This window comes from Choloepus didactylus, chromosome 4, assembly GCF_015220235.1.
Source record: "Choloepus didactylus isolate mChoDid1 chromosome 4, mChoDid1.pri, whole genome shotgun sequence".
Classification (NCBI taxonomy): domain Eukaryota; kingdom Metazoa; phylum Chordata; class Mammalia; order Pilosa; family Megalonychidae; genus Choloepus; species Choloepus didactylus.
This window is the reverse complement of record NC_051310.1, coordinates 194,783,662-194,789,989: the sequence shown is the minus strand read 5'-3', so window position 1 is coordinate 194,789,989 and position 6,328 is coordinate 194,783,662. Positions and strand designations below refer to the sequence as shown.

At 38.7% G+C, this 6,328-nt stretch overlaps 1 pseudogene; it reads right to left on the bottom strand.

Moving 5' to 3' along the window:
- Nucleotides 1-3,489: 3,489 nt before the first annotated feature.
- Nucleotides 3,490-5,182, bottom strand: LOC119533092 (annotated as a pseudogene).
- Nucleotides 5,183-6,328: the final 1,146 nt, after the last annotated feature.

Genomic DNA, 6,328 nt, shown 5'->3' with positions numbered 1-6,328 from the left:
TGGAACAAGAGGAGGATTTGCAACTGGCCCAGCATGCTGTGCAATCTGATCTGCCACTTCACTCATGTGATCCAGCAGATCTAATGGCATTGGAAGTGTGTGTGGCAAGTAGAGACACTGTCAGAAGACATTGGCAGGGCCTTATAGGATAATCACAATGGAGGCCCTTAGGATTTTGGAGCAAAGCCTTGTTATCCTCTACAGAAAATTATTTTTGACCTGTTACTTTGCCTTAATAGAGACTGAATGCTTAACCATGGACCACCAAGTTACCAGGAGACCAGATTTTCCTATCATGAGCTGCGTGTTTTCTGACAACCAAGCTATAATGTTGGGCAGGCACAAAAGTGCTTCACCATAAAATGGAAGTGATATTCAAGAGAGAATTCAAGCAGGTCCTGAAGGCACAAGTAAGTTAAATGAAGAAATGACCTATATGCCCATAGCCTCCACTCCTGCCACATTACCTTTTCTTTCCAAGCCCAAAACTATGGCCTCTTCTAGAGTTCATTACAAGCAGTTTACTGAAGAGTAGAAAACTTGGACCTGATTTGTAGATGGTTCTGCATGATATGCAAAGATCACCTGATAGTGGATAGCTACAGCACTGCAACCACATTCTGGGATGTCCCTGAAGGACAATCCTCCCAGTGGGCAGAACTTTGAGTAGTGCACCTGGTTGTTCATTTTGCATAGAAGGAAAACTGCCAAGAGGTACATTTGCATATTGATTGAAGGGCTGTTGCTAATGGTTTGGCTGGATAGTCAGGGACTTGGAAGGAACATGATTGCTAACAGATATGGATAGATGTGGCAAAAAACATGAAGATATTTGCATCCCATGGGAATTCTCACCAGAAGGTGATTTCAGCAGAGGAAAATTTCAATAATCAAGTGGATGGGATGACACATTTTATGGATACCAGTCAGCCTCTTTCCCCAGCCCATCCTGCCACTGCTCAATGGGTTCATAAAAAAATGATCATTGTGGTAGGGATGGAGGTTTTGCATGGGCTCTGCAACATGGATTTCCACTCACCAATGTTCACTTGACTACAGCCATTGTTGAGTGTCTGATCTGCCAGCAGGGAGACACACACTAAGTCCCCAATATGACACCATTCCCCAAGGTGAACAGCCTGCTACCTGTTGACAGGTTGATTACACTGCATCACTTCCATCATGGAAGGTGTAGAAACATCTTCTAACTGGAATAGGCACATACCCCAGATGTGGGTTTGCCTTCCCTGCAGACAATGCTTCTGAAAATACTGCCATCCTTAGTCTTACAGAATGCCTTATCCAACACTTTGGTATCCCACATGGCATTGTTTTTTATCAAGGGTCCCACTTCATAGCAAATGTAGTGTGGGAATGGGCATACACTCATGGAATTCTCTTGTCCTACAACATTCCTCATCATCCTGAAACAGCTGATTTGATAGAATGATTAAGACTCATAATCATGATTAAACTTCAATTATGGCACAAACTAAGTGATAATACCTTGCATGGCTGGGGCAATTATCTCCAGGAAGTTAGTGTATGTTCTAAATAAACATCCAATATAAGGAGCTGTCTCACCCATACCAGGATTCATGGGTCCAGGAATCAAGGGATGAAAATGGGAGTGGCATCACTCATTATTACCCCTAGTGATCCAGTAGAAAACTTCTGCTTTCTGCTCTGCTGGTCTACAAGTCTCAGTTCCAAAAGGAGGAGGGCTTCCACCAGGAAACACAATGATTCCATTGAACTGGAAGTTAAGATGGCCACATATCCACTTTGGGTTTCTTATGCCTCTGAATCCCACCAAGCAAAGAAGAGGATTGCTGTACTGGATGGGGTGATTGATCCTGATCCTCAAGGAGAAATAGTGCTGCAACTACACAATGGAGGTAAAGAAGGGTTTGCCAGGAATACAGTTGATCCCCTAGGGCAGCTCTTAATACCACCATGCCCTGTGATTACATCAATGAAAAGCTGCAACAACCCAATCTAGGCAGGGCTACCATTGGCCCAGAAAGCTCAGGAATGAAGATTTGGTTTACCCTACCAGGCATAGAACAACTGCTTATTGAGGTGCTTGCTGAGGGTAAAAGGGACATGGAATGTGTAGTGGAAGAAGGTAGTGATAAATACAAAACACAAACATATGACCAGTTACAGAAGTGAGTTGTAATGTTATGAATATTTCTTCCTTGTTTTGTTATAAGTACATTTGTATATGTATATAAAGAAAATATCTTTGTTTTCTTCTCAATCTTATCCCCTTATCTGGGACAAGTTGTACTGTTCATTTCATAGTGTTTGAGTTGTAGGATATCAAGTTTAAGAGTGTATATTACCCAGGGATATGCACTCTACTCTGGAGAGATATAGTGCATTCCCTGTTGTACACAGGACAGTTGAGTATTGTTAGGCAAAAATATGTCTGTTATTTTTTATTTAGAGATCAAGTCTGGTTTAAAATGATACACATAGTTGACAAGGGGCGGACTTTGATCGTTAGGTTTCATACGTCAGCTTGGCCAGGTATTGGTCCCCAGTGGTCTGGTCAAACAAGCACAAGCCTGTTACTGTGAGGACATTTCATGGACTTAAATCAAGTTGATTGCAATCAGGTTGATTATATTTCCAACAAACTAAGGGGGGGGTCTCTTCAGCAAAGAGAGATATTTTCATCCAATCAGTTAAGGCTTTGAAAAGAAAAGTGATATCTTCAACAGTCAGAAGGGAGAATTTTCATCTCTAGTTCAGCCAGCCAACTTCTCCTGGGGAATTCATTGAAAACTGTCATTGTAGTTGTCAGCCTGCAGCCTGCCTTATGGAATTTGGACATGTGCATCCCCACAATTGTGTGAGATGCTTTTATAAAATCTCCTAATATTTGAAGATACCTCCTATTGTTTCTATTTCCCTAGAGAATGCTGGATAATACACTCTTTAACACACTGGTTAAGAGTATGTTTTTAATTTCCATGTATTTATGAATTTGCATTTCTCCATCTGTTATTGGGAGTTCAGCAGTGAACAGGGCCAAGTCTCATCCCATAACAAAGCCATTTCAGTTGGAAAAGAGTTAATATTGAAACCTTCAATGCATGGAAAATGATGAAAATAAAATTAAGTACATCAAAAACCTTAGATATTCTATATACAGATGGAAAAATTTCCAAATTTGAATAAATAACAAAATATTAAAAATGTATTCCCTTCTTTTGCCTCCTGCTTTCTCTCTTGCACACACACAAACACCTTTTATAAGTTAAACTAGATGATTACATGAAAGCTAATGGATATATTTTAAGGTAACATCTCATATTTCAAAGCAAATCATATTGTACATCATGAATGAAAAGAAACTCATGAATAATACATCCATGTCACTCCATTTTGTTTCTGTTGGTGTTTTTGATTTCAATTAAAATATCTGTTTTAGAAAATTTACCAAAACTATAATTAATGAGAGGTATTTGAATTCTATTTTTAGAGGAGTAATGGTTCCAAGTCACACATGCTCACAGTAATGGATGCTACTTCCACTGATCCTGGTTGAAGAGGTCCCAGGGACACTTGAATATCAACTTGTGTTTCAGAAGACAATGCTTCCAGTTGCTTAGGTTTCTTAAACATTTGATGATACTAGGTCTTGAGCTACAGTTTCCCCTTGAAAGTTAAAAACTGGAGACAGCATTTGGAACACTGGTGAACATTCTTTTCTCAGTGCTCTCTACAATGACAAACGTATGGTGAGGTCATTTTTTAAAGTTTTAGAAAAAAGGGACAAAGCAAACTTTTAGAATCTCATGGCATATTCTACAATGTGTTTCCACATCAGCAAAGGCTGATGATCTATAATTGCAAGCCTGTCAAATGTAAGGTTTTTCACCAAGTTTGTGACTGAATTTCATGTGTTGTAAGAGAACCTGGTCTGTTTCAAATGACAATTCACAGATTTTAAAGAGAGTGGAGGGTTCCTGAGGGTGTGCACACTTTCAATATGGCACTGTAGCTGGAAAGGAGAAGGAAATTGCCAGTGGCCATGTTGGCAGGTGCTGTGCCTTTCCCAGCTGTCACCCCTTTGCTTCATGTGGTTAATAAAATTAATATTTTTAGAACTTTAAAGCAGCTTAGGCATTTAAGGTTTGTGTCAGTCTTCTGTTCCGGCTGCCCATTTTCTTTATGTTTTAGAATAAAAGGGCAAAGTTTTAGAATAAAGGGACAAAGCAAAGTTTTAGAATTTCATGGTATATTCTAAAATGTGTTTCCACATCAGCAAAGGCTGATGATCTATAATTGCAAGCCAGTCAAAAGTAAGGTTTTTCACCAAGTTTGTGACTGTCCTTCATGCGTTGTAAGAGAACCTGGTCTGTTTCAAAAGTCATGAAGCAACACAATCATGCTTCCTTTCTTGAAATCAACAGTTTCTTGACCTGTTATATTTGAAAAATCTATTTTGCCAGTCCTCCATTTTCCCTGACTGGATTTACAGGCTTAAAATTGTCCTTTGCAAAACATTGTAAAAAGTGCTCCATTTTGAACATTGTTTAACAAGGTATGACAATCTTTGGAGGGTATATTTTGCTGATTGTTTTTTGTATGAGATATACACAAGGGGGACAAAGATAAAGAATGTCCATCATTGAGTTTAGGCCTTTTGGAATTAATGATATTTACTTCAGAAGTGGAAAGTAACTTTGATATACAAGGATTTTCATCTATACATCCTTCAGAAATTGCTGCTCTTCCTGGATGCTGCAATGAACTCACAGGCAAAAATAGCTCTGAAGTTATTAGGCATGACTTGTTGTGAATTAATTTTATAATCAGGTTCAGAGAAAGTCTCAATAATAATGGGACTACCTGTTGCTCTTGATTCAGATTGAGAAACTGGTAAGATGGCTACTCTTGATGGAAGGGTCACAGGACCTATAGCCTGCAATGCATGACAAGTACCTTGTCAGAGGTGACCATAGTATTTTCTCCTTGAATTAGACCTGGGGTGACTGTTAAAAATGTTTGAAACAACTGGTTTTGAATTTGAAGTCAGTCCAAAATTATCAGCTCAGCATCCTCATTTATATGTTCCACCCCCCAAAAAAATCATCTCAGGGTCTTCACCATCCACTTGCTTGGCTTCTTTCACACTTTTCTGTGGCTCTGGCTCTTGTACACACATACCAGTGCCTCCTTTACATAAAATGCAACCTCAAGTGTGCACTGATACTTCTAAATAAATTGAGATATTTCAGGCAGAAGGTCATATCTGCTCTACATCCATGGTGATCCTGGAGCTCCCAATGGCACACCAGCATTATGGCACTACCCAGGCAAAGACTCTAATGTCTAATTTTTATGATATTACTATAACTACCCTGGATCTCTTTTAGCTAATACTTGCATGTTATATTCCTTTATCCCTTCACTTTCAACCTACTTTTATCTTTAAATTTAAGGTGAGTCTCGCAGACAGCAAATACTTGAGTCAATTTTTTATGGCCAACAGATTTTGGTTTTTTTTTGCATTTTTTATTGTGAAATATAATACACAATATTAAATATGTGTATTTATATACACATATAAAATATGTGTATTTCATATAAATATGAAGTACATATACTAGAAAATGATAACTTTCAAAGTAAAATTAAGCAGGAATTTAAAGAACAAATTTCAAAGAATTGTATGGGCTACTGTTCTACAATTTCAGTTATTTCCTTCTAGCTGTCCTAATGCACTAGAGACTAAAAAATATATTTATATGATCCAGTATTCATGGTCCTTTGTCAAATCCTGTCTTGTCTGTTGCTACCTCTCCCTCTCATTGGACCATTATTTCAATCTTCAGGGATATGTGGGCACTGACCACCTGAATTTTTTCATATTTTAAAGGGATGTCAATAGTATGGGGAAGGGGGTGCATCAGGTTGATGTTTTTGAAGAGGCTTTTACCTCTGGGTGTGGGGACATATCTGGCATAGGAATACTCTGGAGGATTTAAATTTCTGAGAAATAAACCTAGTGAGTGAAATTTTAGAGTCTCAGATAGGGGCCTGTGTATTCATTAGAACTTTGGGACTAATGTTGATTTGGGCTTGGCATACCATGGCCATTTGAAATATTTAGCTGGTGCTTGCACCATAGTAACCTCTAGGAACAAACTCTTGACTCTATTTTAAATATCTTAGCCACTGAACACTTATTCTGTAAACTTTCTTTCCCCCCATTTGGGCAAGAAGGCATTCTCAGCCTCTTGATGTCTGGGTCAGACTCCTTCCTGGGAGATTGCCAGGATGATTCACTCTCCTGGGAGTCAAGTCCCAT